General features: G+C 32.4%; 1 protein-coding gene across 3 annotated transcripts in view; it reads left to right on the forward strand.

Moving 5' to 3' along the window:
* Nucleotides 1–238: 238 nt before the first annotated feature.
* SERCA (ATPase sarcoplasmic/endoplasmic reticulum Ca2+ transporting SERCA) overlaps nt 239–13,404 on the forward strand; it is a 49,617-nt gene continuing 36,451 nt past the window's right edge. For 2 of the 3 annotated variants that reach the window (XM_088227491.1, XM_088227485.1), the window contains exon 1: nt 240–420. The gene's annotated coding sequence lies outside the window, so the exon portion shown is untranslated. Of the gene's footprint in view, nt 421–13,404 lie in introns of all 3 variants that reach the window. The other variant, XM_088227488.1, reaches the window with a different exon arrangement.

Consider the following 13,404-nt stretch of genomic DNA (forward strand, 5'->3'; position numbering starts at 1 on the left):
ACCGTAAAAATGATTGCCTTCAAATATGCGTAGAAATGCAAGCTTTGCAAATGGTGGAAAATGGTAAACGGTGAACTTCAGAGTAGCCGTGGTACACCTACCCTGGATAGGCGGAAGGTGGGAAAGGCAAGTTCGCAAAATAATTCATATTCCTTTTCGCGGTCCCCTGACCCGGAGTGAGGGGAGGAGCCCCGCCCTCCCCCTCGCCCCCCCTGAGCTTATATAAGTCCGGCAGACCCAGACAATGGTGCCCATTTGGTCCCGCAGCGCTGGCGTTGCCTTTATATATTATTTTTATAAGTTCCGTTCCGTCCATGGGGCCTTAGCGACGTACCTCCGATAGAGCCCCCTGCGACATTCTCCCGCTGTGTTTTTGTTTTAATTCGTTATCGGGACCACGAACCAAAGTGATTATTATTGGTAAGTCGTCTTATTGCTAGTGAAGTGTGATCCCCCTGTACATGTCTATGTGTGACAGTGATGTGAGAATACGGATACCCTGTTCCATAAGACCGTAAGGTTGTGTCGGTTCATCTAGTTTGCGGAGAGTCCTTCCTCTCCGAGTGTTTCCCGTTTCCCGCGTCCCGTCGGCGGCCGCGAGTGGAACCGACCGTTATATAACTCTATTTAAATCCGTCCCCGCCGCCCGGTAACTTTGCCAAATATTTGACGAGAATATAAAATTTGTTTTTACGAATTTTCGTGAAATCGCGAAAATACGTGTCAGAAACGCAGGAATGCCAAAGGCCGTTTCTTTGCCGAGGAATCTAATATAATTATCGTGTTGTGTTAGATAACTTTACACAAAGGATTTCGGGTTCTTTCGAGTTTTATTAACTAAAGAGAAAGATTGCGTTTTCAAACGACCCTAAAGACGCGTTTACAAAGTGAAAGACGTTCATTTTCATAACATTTTTATAAGGTGGGAGACGTGGAAATTGGATAATATAAGTGATTTTTATTTTAAACATTGTCAGCTTCGTATAAGCATCAGACAATTATTAAATACACGAAGACAAAATCTTATAAAAATTTCAATTTATTGATTAACAAAAATGACGTATTTTACGTTGCATAAAAATTCCCAACATGCTAATTTAAAATATGGATTTAAATCAAATAGTATAATAATATGCCCATTCATTTTGGTACGTAGAGTTTATTAATGCGTAATTTAATTTTTCGGGTAAGGATCCGTTAAGATCTAAAATCGTACTTTTGTTTTCCCGACAGATAAATTACCTTTATTTGATGTCTGAAAAAAAATAAGCGCTTTGTTCTCTCGAAAATTTCCCGCGTATATTTAGCAAAGATGTCTCATTATATTTTTCACCCGAGCAGCTGCCAACAGAAATAGCTTATCCAGATTTACATAATATTTGTAAGCAAATTGGAAAAAATCTCTTACCGTTTGGCATCGTTTCTTTCCTTCAACAAGAGTCAAGCGGTCAGGTTGGTAGAAATAGGGACATCGTAGTCTTTTTTTTGCCATAATTAAATTAAAATAATCTATAAAGTATTCTGTCATTGGACCAACACGTGGTTGTTTCTATAAATACCCGACCTTATATAACTTTGACCGTGATTTTAAACACCTAAACTTTTTAACAATGTGAATTATTTAACTATTTTTGCATTATTACGAGTATATTTCACAAATCCGCGTCATTTTACGAGTGTTTAAAATATTGTATTATTTCACAACCATTTTTATTCAAAGATCAAACGAACTACTAATATTATTTTTTAGTGTGTTGGCTATATTTATCTAAGCCCATTTTCACATTACGAACTAGACTGACGTACTTTCCCGTCGTTAAAACCGCTGGAATTCATAACTAGTCCATCAATAATTTAAAAATATATGCATCACGTTCTTCGCAAACCTTGATTTCTTAATGTATTATCTTCTATGTTTTTAAACGCTTTTATAATTGTAATGGAAATTTAGCAGTTAATAATTATTCTGGTGATAACTTTGCGCTCTTAGTCCTAAACTCAATTAATCCAGTCAATAAAAACGCTATATGGGAAATGAGTAAAATAATTGGCGTCGTGCCACAAAGGTGTCAGTCATTTGACATTTGTAGTAGTTAGCGTCTGTTGGATATTTTGGCCATCTGGCAATTATTTACAAATCAAATTTACTGCATTAATAATAACAAATGTAGGTACCTAGTTATCGCGAAGTGAGAATTCATTTTTTTTAAATATTTTTTTTATCAACTATGGTGTTTTTTTTAAATAATATGCGCTTACATACCTATATAATTATTGATGCTACATAATTTTAGTTACTTACCCATTTTTAAATTCGGAGTGATCAAATTTTCCAGGGTTTTTTTAAAATATTATTTATCAAAAGAAAACAACAGCCGTTGTAACAAAAAAAATACAATATTTGCAAATAAACTAAAATTACAGGCCAATTATAGTTTTCTATATATTAGTAAATACAATGCAAAAAAAAATGTTAAACAATTGTACCCATGAAAAGCCACTCCGAATAATTCCACTTGTAAAAAATAAAATATAAGAATAGAAATGAAAAAGAACATAATAATATGAAAATATATTTTTTTTACTGTCTTAAAAAAATCCTTTCATCAGCGGATGCACACGGAGTAACCCCAGATCAGCTTTCCTTCTTTTCTTCTTTCAAACAAGAGAAAGTAAATACGATATAATATTTATATTATGAAAGTATACAAAAAAATATGGCATGTAAAACCTTTTTAATTAGGTACAGTTAGATTGAAGTATAATCATTATTTGCAATTAAGGTTCTAGCATTTTCTTTATAGTTGTTTAGAGTGAGAAAATATTTATCGATTTCAGAAAAAAAGTTGTTATAATAATTTAGGATTTTGAAAAAAGATTCATTCTTATTGTTATTTGTGCTTGAAATACCAACATTAAATAATTGTATTAAATATAATAATTTATGAAAGATTAATACTGTTAAATTATATTTCAGTTGCGTTTTCTCTCCTCTATTTGATTCGATCCTCAATATCAAAAAGATTTTTTTTTATTTTTTTATTTCTTACGTTAGCAATATTACAATACTTAGTATATGAACTTATATTTAAATTTGTTTTACTTTAAAAAAAATATGATACAATTTAATTCTAATTACAATTATTATTTTTAAATTAGCGTCTAAAGAAGTACAGCTAACATTATTTTTATAAGATCATTCAGTACTTATTAGATGAAGTTCATTTTTTTACAAATAGGATATAGTTAAACTACTACAGACATATTGTAATAAGGTGTAACTTTGTGCTAATGTTATAATATAGTAGATTAATATTTTTTCTACCAACAACACAGTTATTCCATCGGAATCTTTAAAACACTGAAATATTCTGTCGTACCATGAATTAGATTTGCTCTTTGCTCTATTTTTTTTTTTTTTTTTAATTCAATTTTAGCAAGAACATTTACATTAAAATATATTTATTGAGTTGGCGTTTATTTTATAGAACTACATTTAAGTTAGAGACATTATTTTTTTAAGAATATTACATCAATCACCGATTAGGTTCTACATATTTATTTTTTGACAAAATCAGACAATTGTTCCGCCTTATTGGGGTAGGGTTTTTTTTTTAAATGTCCATATTTCTGTGACATTAGTAGAAAAATGTTAAGAAGAGGTAATGAAAGCAAACATATTTTTTTAAAATACGTTTCGTTAAACTCATTTTTAAGTAATGCACGTTGACTCAAATCAGTGTGTGATTTAATGTCAAGTTCCTAAATCAAAATAATGTACTTATAATATGATTTTCCCAAATAAACAAAATACTTAGTCGAATAATACATAAGAATATATCTATTACTCCTCTTTTTTCTTACCCAAAACTACATCTTACGATGCATATAAAGGCACAGCATTTAACAAAAAATATTTTGTACAAGACTTAAGCTTCAGATGCCAGTCTAAGAAATATCAAATATTGCTGCGAAATATCACCCTTTTGAACATTTCAAGTCGACCTTATCGGGAATCGAATCCTGGCCTTATACTCGTTGTACATGGTAGTCCAACGAGGGCTATTATGTGCATTGATGAATCCTTTTGTAGACAATGATAGGAATATATGAAGCATTTTGACGATGATAGTATTAATCAATCACTTTAATTGTCACACCATAATGGAGCGTATATTATACATGAACATCGCGTTAAGTTTAAAAAATGATGGCTTTGGAAACATTTTGTGATAATTTTCTAATAAATTGATTTATTGAAGTTGAAGTTAGTTCGTGCCTCGGAGCTAGGTGACTAGCTCCGAGGCACGACTCTTGCGAGTACCTGTTTTGTCATACCTAAGTTCGACCCGAACCACCCACCGAGGCATGGGCAAGGGTCTTCTTTTGTCTGATTTTTCTGCACCATCGTTTCTGGCTTGGGAGGCCCTTCTGGTAGTTAAAATTTACCCTTCAGCGAGCTTCATTGAAATTCTCCAGCCTTTTTAAAATGCTTATGACAAGGTATATCAATAAAATACGTACCATCCATATATATTTAGCTTATATGCGTGTATTTTAAGATTACAAAAACAACTAACACGTTGATCTCCTTTACTGCTGTGTTATTCAGTACAAATTTGTTATAAAATTATTGCCAACTCTAAATGTAACAAATGCGAACAGCTGCATTTCATCGTAAATATCCTAAGTGAAACAATTTTAATTCGCTGCCATAATATTAAATTACGAATTTATTTTTGAATGTAGCATTTCATAATATTAGAAATTTTTCAGTCACATGTACATGTCTGTGTAGTGTCTCTATAAGCATGATTATTTTCTAAATAATTTACCCATTCGCAGTGCCACATTGAGAGATCCAGGGTCGCTGGACCCTTCGGAGTCAGTAACTCATAAAAAAACAAACATTTCTTGTATGTACATACGTCGGTCAGGGCTGTGTGCATAGCGATAATGCGGCCATGCCCATTCGTCAGATTTTCACGTATTAGATGATAGTTTTTACAAACCAAAACTTTTTGGGGCACCTTATTTTGTTTTATACGATTTTTGCTTTGTTATCTACATATAAAATTATTTTGATTTTAAAATGTATTAATTAAATGAAATAATAAGGTGGCCTCCTTTAAGTAATGGGCACGACACTTTACTTATGCACGGAAGGTCCCGGGTTCGATTCCCGATGAGAACAAAAAATATGTATTTATCTCAAGCCTTATTCTTTTATTCTCTACTGTAATTAGGCCTTCTGGCCTGTTGCGGTGCAAAACAAATATAAAAAAAACAATAAGATTAAATAACACTCGTATAAGATTAACTTGAAAATAGAGTTTTATTGAATATATATATATATATAATTTATCCGGAGCAATTATTTGGACAAAAATATTACTTTTGACACTGACAATTGTGGAATCACTAAAATTCATTTGATCACTGTTTAATAATAAAACAATATAAGAGTCTATCAAATATATGACGAGAATCGTAATTAACAAATTATATAATATATTATGTAGGCATAAGAAACATTTTTCTACAAAAGATGAATTACCTGCGTAAATAAATATTCATTTTTGACATAAAATAATAAGCAGAACTGTGTGTGTTCAGATTAGGGTAGTGAAAACAAGTATCAATATTAAAAATAATTTGTCAATCTTTTGTTAGGACGCTTTTTAATATGTAATATTTTGTATTTTTTGCACCACAACAGGCCGGAGGCCCAATTTCAGTTGTGAATTACAGAACAATACACCCAGGCTTGTGAAAAATCTTTTTTTTTGTTCTCATCATAATTCGAACCCGGAACCTTCCGTGCATGAATCAAGTGCCTTATAAATATTATTTTACCGCATTTAACACTTCTTTATTAATACTAATTATAAAGCGGATGTATTAATAACTTTTAATCGACAAATAGTTAGGTGACAATGAACCTACCTAATTTTAGGATTTTTGCTATCGTGTTGCTCATTTTGTAGTTCAAATTAGATTTTCATATATCTTATAAAGTAGAGTTGTTGGAATGGCAGTGCTGCAGACCGGGGATAAGACTTTCGAGGTTCGGTACCCGACCCACTACAACTTGATTATATTTGAACACGGTTATTGACAATAGAAAATTGGCAAACATTTACTTTTTAACGTGTTTAAAATATCGTATTTTTTCTGCGTGTAACTAACTTGTTTGCATTTTAATTCAAATTAAAACAAATAAAACAAATTGCCGATGTTTTTAAAATTGAATTATGGGATTTCGTAATTGTTTATGACTATTCAATTTAAGTGTAAAATTACTTTTCTTAGCTAATAAATATTTTAGAATAAGAATAAGTAAATATAAGATTTTCCAATGAGAAATGCGTGCTTGGTATTTAGCATCACTCAAGACACTATTTATTTTTTACATAATTTAGTAAAGTCCTTCAATATACCAACGCGGTCTCGCTTTTCTTCATACAAACGTATTTTGTATTTACTCCCTAGATTATGGCACTAGAGCAATGATTTTTACACAAGATAGATATTTACCATAGGCGTGTCGTGTCCCTAATGTTTTTTTTTATTTTAATAAATAGTTTATCATGGCAACAGAACCATAAAAATTCCCTTAAAAGTACCCAGTTGTATCTGCTGTCTTCGGACGTACGGTATACATATATGAAAACTATTTTTTGAAAAACCTAAATAGTACCGACACAGAAAATTTTATTCAGACTCTCTCTAAAAAAACAACAAAATCGGTTGGGTTTTAAGGTGCGGAAAACGGGACAACGAATCGTCGATTTTCTCGATTTTATCGATTGTAGTTAGGCATAATCAGTCCGACGTTCGATAGCCTTTTTCGCACAGCATCATTCAGGCATTTGCGAGAACTTTCTCCTTCTCTTTCTTGACATAAAAACAATGCTCATATACCTATTTCTAATTGTATAATACCGCGTATCCTTTAAAAATTCATTTGTCAATTACAAAATTTTAGAGACTGTGTTTTTTCTTTGCTTTAAGATTGATATTATAATCTAAAAGGTATCTATTGTATACTCAATAGTTTAATATATAAAATAGTTATTTAGAAGCACTCTCATTATATACATATATATTGTTATACCTGATGTACGAAATATTTAATAATAGTAATAAACTATTTATTGCACGAATTTAATAGAGACAAATCCTAATTAACTAAATATAAAATAAATGAATTTACTGATAAGCTTGTGAATATTCTGGATCAAAATGTCATTTTTAAGACACGTTTCTTGAGATCGAATGTCGCACCAGAAGTAACAAACGAAAAAAAATTAAAAATATATTTATGTATATTCATTTTTGAACAATAAGTTTAGTATTGTTAGCGTTCCAATAGTAAATTTAGAAAAAATAGTGACAACACTCGATAGCCATAAAACAAAAGAAAAAAATGAAGAAGAATTAGACGCTTTCAGGTTACAGTGAAAATTTTGTGTTGATTTTTATCACGCTGCATCTATAGCTTTCTCTTTTGAATATCTGAAACGTGTTCATCTTTAGTCTCATAAATTACTTTGTTTATTTTGAAAATTATCGAATGTCAAGTTAATATTTTTCATTTTCACATGAGAAATCGTAAATTTCAACGCGGAGCTCAATAAAGATTTAACGATTACCAACCAGTTAACTGCGTAAACAGGGAAATGTTTTCATTTTACTAGATATGTATTTTTGCAGTACCTACGCAGTACATTCAACGATTTTTGCACCTAGAAAACGCAAATTCGTATTTTAAGATCGTTTTAATCGTTAACCTTTGTATTCAATTTCTATCTTTTACATATTGTTTTTACATAAAAAATAATATTTGCGTTCTTGTGATTTACTAAAATATTTTCATTTTGGGGCTATTTTCGAAGAGTTGGTAATAACTCGCTACTAAAAAATGGGAATCAAGTTGTGATGCTGAAATGAGGAAAGTCAGTTCTGCTGGAAATTGGACACAAAAAATCTTTTCATTTACGCGGTAAAAATTAGAGCATTTAATTGTACGGCGAAGTTTTTTGAAAATGTGTGAAAATAATAATAAAAATGAACTACTTTGAAAGTCGTCACGAGTTCTTGAGAATAAACCAATGACAGAGTGAAAGAATTCCAGTTTCCGGAAAGCCAATTCACCAATCAGCAGAACTCACCGAAGAGAACTTATGACGTCACAGCTGAAGTAATTTCAAAATTGCAAAACTTTGAAATATCATAGCGCTGATAATACGACACATAAAAATATTTTTTTACATAGACTTAGTTTGATATTCTGCTAACAAATTAATAATAATTTTCAAGCAAGTTATTAAGTCTCCGAAATCTAAATATTTGGGTTTCTTCTTCTTTCTCAGCCATGTTCTCTCTACTGCTGGATTAAGGCCTCTTCCAAACGTCTCCATTACTTCATATCACCCGCTTTTATCATCTATGTTTTACCGGCTTTCGAGCCAATGTCATCGACCCATCTTCTTTTGTGGCCTTCCAGCACTTCTTTTGTTTGGCCATGGTCTCCACTTTATTATTTTGGGCGTCCATCTGCCACCATTCTGCCTCCCCGAGTGTCCTGCCAACTATCATTTTAATTATGCTGCAGGATCCATGATATCGACGACTCAAGTTCGGCGCCTTATTTCTTCATTTCTTATTCCATCTCTTAGACATACACCGAGCATCTGTCTTTCCATGGACCGTTGCGTACATTTCAGTTTCTGGCTACTTTTCTGTGTCATTGACATGGTTTCTAGTCAGTATGTCGTCACCAACAATATTCACGATTCATGTACTCGTATTTTTAAGCACACTGGGACTTATTTATTTTCAAAATGAGTATAAACCTAAATATTGAATTTATGTATTTTTACAACAATATTTTGAGTACATCTAATTTTTTGTTAACGAGGCTGGATTTCAATATCTAAGGAGCTATCAAGATTAAAATCGAACTAATTGAAAAACATTTTTGGGAAGGAAACAGATGTCTAGGCATTTACGGGGCTTATTACCTGTCGTTAGCTGATTTAAGTAGATTACACACTGCTTCCTATGGAGGTTTGGAGAAAATTCGGCCTTTTTTTATATAAGATTAGAATGTACTTTCCTCACCTCAATTTTGTCTCTAAACACAGGTAGGTATTATTCTAGTTATAGACACGCTCGCTCGCGCCTAGTAGTTAGATACATAAAATTATAAAAAAGATTGGTCGGAGGAGAAAAAGTTAACACATCTCGATAGAACACCCATCTTTCGAACTTTTCGACTTCGTAGCTTTATATTACTATCACTTATCTTAGAGGCGTCAAATTTCGGAGCAGTAATAAACCGCTGCACAAGCAAACAAAACCTCAAAATGTAAGAAATTATTTTAAAAATAGACCTTTCGAATACGTGTCACCATTGTGGACAACGACAGGGCCTGCATTAAATAGAATAATAACTATTTAGATAACTCTTCAATACTAGTATAAGCACTATATTTGACCACATTCAAATAAATGTAGTGTCGGTATTTACAGAAACGAATAGTTAAACACGATGACTTTTATTGCCGGGAAGCTGAAACAGATGCAAGCGTTATAGATATAATTATTATGAAGGTACTGATGATGGAATAGTTAGCATCATTAATTTGAATTTACCATTAATTTCCAACAATGTTAGCAAATGTTAAATGTGCTTGATAATTTAAATGAATTTGATATTAAAAATCAGGTGGGTGTAGAATACATTTGTGTGTGCAACAGAATCAGAACCCCAGATGAGTGTTTTCAACTAGATGGCTACTCGAAAAATAAAATTGAATGGAAATACGTCCGCCTTGTAATGTTGCAGTCGGTGCGTTCGCCTACCATTCTTGAGGTCTTGGATTCGATTCCTGGCAGGATGGATGCAAAATATTGGTTTTAATGGTGGTTCTAATTTGCAGTATTTCATTGTTTCGGGACTGGCACCTGAAGCGTAAGACTGATCCTTCAAAGTAACAAAAAATATCAAAATAAGCTGCAATTGTAGTACTACTGCAGTGCCCTATGCGAAGAAATACGCCTAATCATTCAAATTTGCTAACTTTAAATTATGTGTTAACCGTGAAAAAACTTCCTCGAGTAACTGTGTGAAATGATCGCCGGATAATTACAGTTTCTTTTTCTCCTATTAAAATTACATGTGTTTCTTGCATAGTGATCTAATTAGATTACATCTCTTTTTTTCAAATAAATGTTTTTTTTTAATATTTGTCTCAGGGTACTCGATGTTTTGTCATTTTTAAGGATCCTGATGGACAAAATATTTCATTTAAAATGATCTAATATACCTAAATGTGCGACATATTTTTATTTCTTGTGTTAAGGTTTACTTGAAAATCACAAAAAAATCATGGTAATGTTCATGGTAGTAGCCAAGATATGAATTAATTAATTGCAATTTGCAACGCCGCGCCGGGTTAACAAGATTTGAAATATTTGATGGGTTAATTCCATCGTAGAAATTAATATAATCCACGATAATATATAATAGTAAACGACGTACAGAGCGTTCAAATGTTAAATGGCTTATTTTAATTTGTTAGTGCCTGTCGGTGAACCAAGTAAACATGCAAATTTGGTTTGTGTTACTACTCATTTTTTTATTATTTAAATATTTTATTTGAACACTTTATGTCACGCACATATAAATAAAGGTCATTGAATTTTTGAATAGATTGTACATGATTACATCATGCTATATAATAGCTGTTAGCAACAATGCTTTGAGTATGTCAAAATGTTTATAGACCGGCTGGATTTTCTTCCTATTTACATCTAAATTTGTTGCAAAAGAGCGAAAAAATTTAAGCTAAAAATAAGAAAGATAAAGGTTTCAGCTCTTTTACCTTACAAAAGTGAACAAATGGAAAAGTTGAGGAAATGTGGATGTCTAAACATAGTCAGAATGGTAAATGTTACACAGTGTGTAAAGTGGCCACTTAATCCAGTCGATGACTGGTCATAAACCCTTTAAATGCCTAGACTTACATATTCCCATCTTAAAAATGTTTTGCCTGTTTTGCAACAAATTTAGCTATTAGCAATAATGAGAATGCAAAAGCTTTAGTAGAAATACTGAATAAAGCATTAATGCGAATGCGAAATTTTCGCAATAGCATTAACATTTCACATGATAATCTAACGTGTTTTGCATGCTAATTATATGAAATAAAATAGCGGTAATTTCCCACACTAGTATATGCCGAGAAAATAATACTGTCGGCAAGAAAATTGAAATTCCTAGCGGCAGGAAACCTCAGATCTTCAAACATCATAAACGCTATAAGGTGGAAATTTTACAGTTTGTTTACCAATATGTATCTCAGAATATGGGGAAATGATAAATTGATATTATTTCTGAAACATCCCACATTGATAAAATGTACGGAATATAGATATTTACAGATTCTGGATCCAAACCGCGCGAAATTATAAAAAACACGTGGTACGCGTATTTATCCGCCTCATGGTCAAATCTAATGGCCAGCGCGTCTGCCTACCATGCAAGAGGTGTCGGTTTCGATTCCCATTATGGTTGACATGAAATATCAATTTTTTAATCAAACAAATATAAGACCGATTTCAGAGCTACACAAACTTCTTTATCAAAGCTTTTAAATGTGTCTATAAAACACCGTTTTTTTATGAAAACTAGCGTGGTTGCTCAGGTTGCAAAGGGGTAATTATTCCTATTTTGAAATAGAGCAATCTCTCAATCTGTCGTCGTTGGAGAAACGTAATCGGGTTGTGGCCCCGTGGCTAGTGTCTCACACTTACGGCTCAAAGGTCCGTGGCTCGAATCTCACGCTACCCCAACTTGATTCCCATTTTCTAATAGTAAGTTATACAACTCGATAATAATAGCCCTCAAAATTAAATATTTGGGTAAATCATGAGACCCCAAATATTTATTTAAAAAAAAAAAAAAAACATAGATGGATTATATGCATTTTCAAAATATTTATTACCAAAAGTGATGTCCCATCTCTGTTGATTTTTTTTTAATGTGCACACCCGTGTCACCAGAAGTGAAAATCTGTTATTTATCAAATCTTCCAAGAGCAACTTTTGTTTTTATGCCCCAATGTCCAGAATGTGTAAATAAATCAATTCGTCACACACCATGGAATTCTTTGGGATAGATCTTCCGACTTTTCGTAGATCCCTTCACCATTAAAACAATATGGGATGAAGATGGATTGGCATGGGTTAGCTTGAAGTATTATATTTAAATTCATTTCAACAGAGAGGGAAAACATTTTTGAGAAGGGAATATGGAAGTCTAGGCATTAGGCATAAATGTAAACAAAGATTCTACAATACGTAAAAATCAACAGGTGGAAAAACTATATCGTTTGCCGGTGACACGATTTTGTTGTTTGAAGCGGGGGATTAGAACTCTATATTGTACTCTGTATGAATACTGAGCGGTCAAAACCTGACTACACAATAATCCACTTACCCCGAACGTGAATAAAACCAAATATATCACATTCAGTATGGGTAACAGGTCATCGCCTGAATGCCACCTTAATCTAGAAATAAAATCTGATTGTTCCTGCCAGCTTTTAAAACCAGTCGACTAACATTAAATATCTTGGAATAATTGTTGACCTAAATCTACGATGGGAGGTACAGGTTCAATCGCTGGTTTCTAGATTAAGAAAGCTGTGCCATGTTTTTTGCTCACTCAGTCCTGGGCATTGGCACCCTCAACCCCCTAATAAATGTAAAAAAAAAAACATTCTCAGACTAATTTTTCGTGATCCCCAATTTTCCTATTTGGGACATTGTTTTAATTAATGAAGGTACTGGATATAAGACAATTTAAAAAAAAGAGTCATTGACATTTCATATTTCTGGTCATGTGGTTACATGAGGAGATTCCTTCAAAATGCTCATACGAGGTTTAACTATAACTTTAATTATTTAACACCAAAAACACGCAAAATTTTTCTTTTGTGGCCTTAAAAGTGTTCGACGTTCTGGATGAACATAATATTAAGTTCTCCAAAACGAACGCCATTTTCAGGAGAAGTGTACAAGTTTGGGTTTTGTCCAAGGGAAGAGACCATTGCAAGAAACTGCTGCGAGATGTTGCATAGATTTATATATATATATATAGTACTATTAAGCGTGTTGTCCAGATGTTTATTCAAATTTATGTTTATGTAATAATTGTTATTTTAAGTAGTCTTTGCATGCTTCCATTTTTAATTTTGTTGCATCCCAACTCAATACAGGGATCTTGGTCTCTTGGAGTAAGGGATACGTTATTATTATTTATGTAATGCGTATCTTTATGTGAATAAATAACAATTGGACGAGATACGGATGTTCAAAGATAGGAAAAAATAT

The sequence above is a fragment of the Micrasema longulum genome, unplaced genomic scaffold (genome assembly GCF_059751315.1).
Source record: "Micrasema longulum isolate JH-2025_06_02 unplaced genomic scaffold, ASM5975131v1 h1tg000508l, whole genome shotgun sequence".
Taxonomy (NCBI): domain Eukaryota; kingdom Metazoa; phylum Arthropoda; class Insecta; order Trichoptera; family Brachycentridae; genus Micrasema; species Micrasema longulum.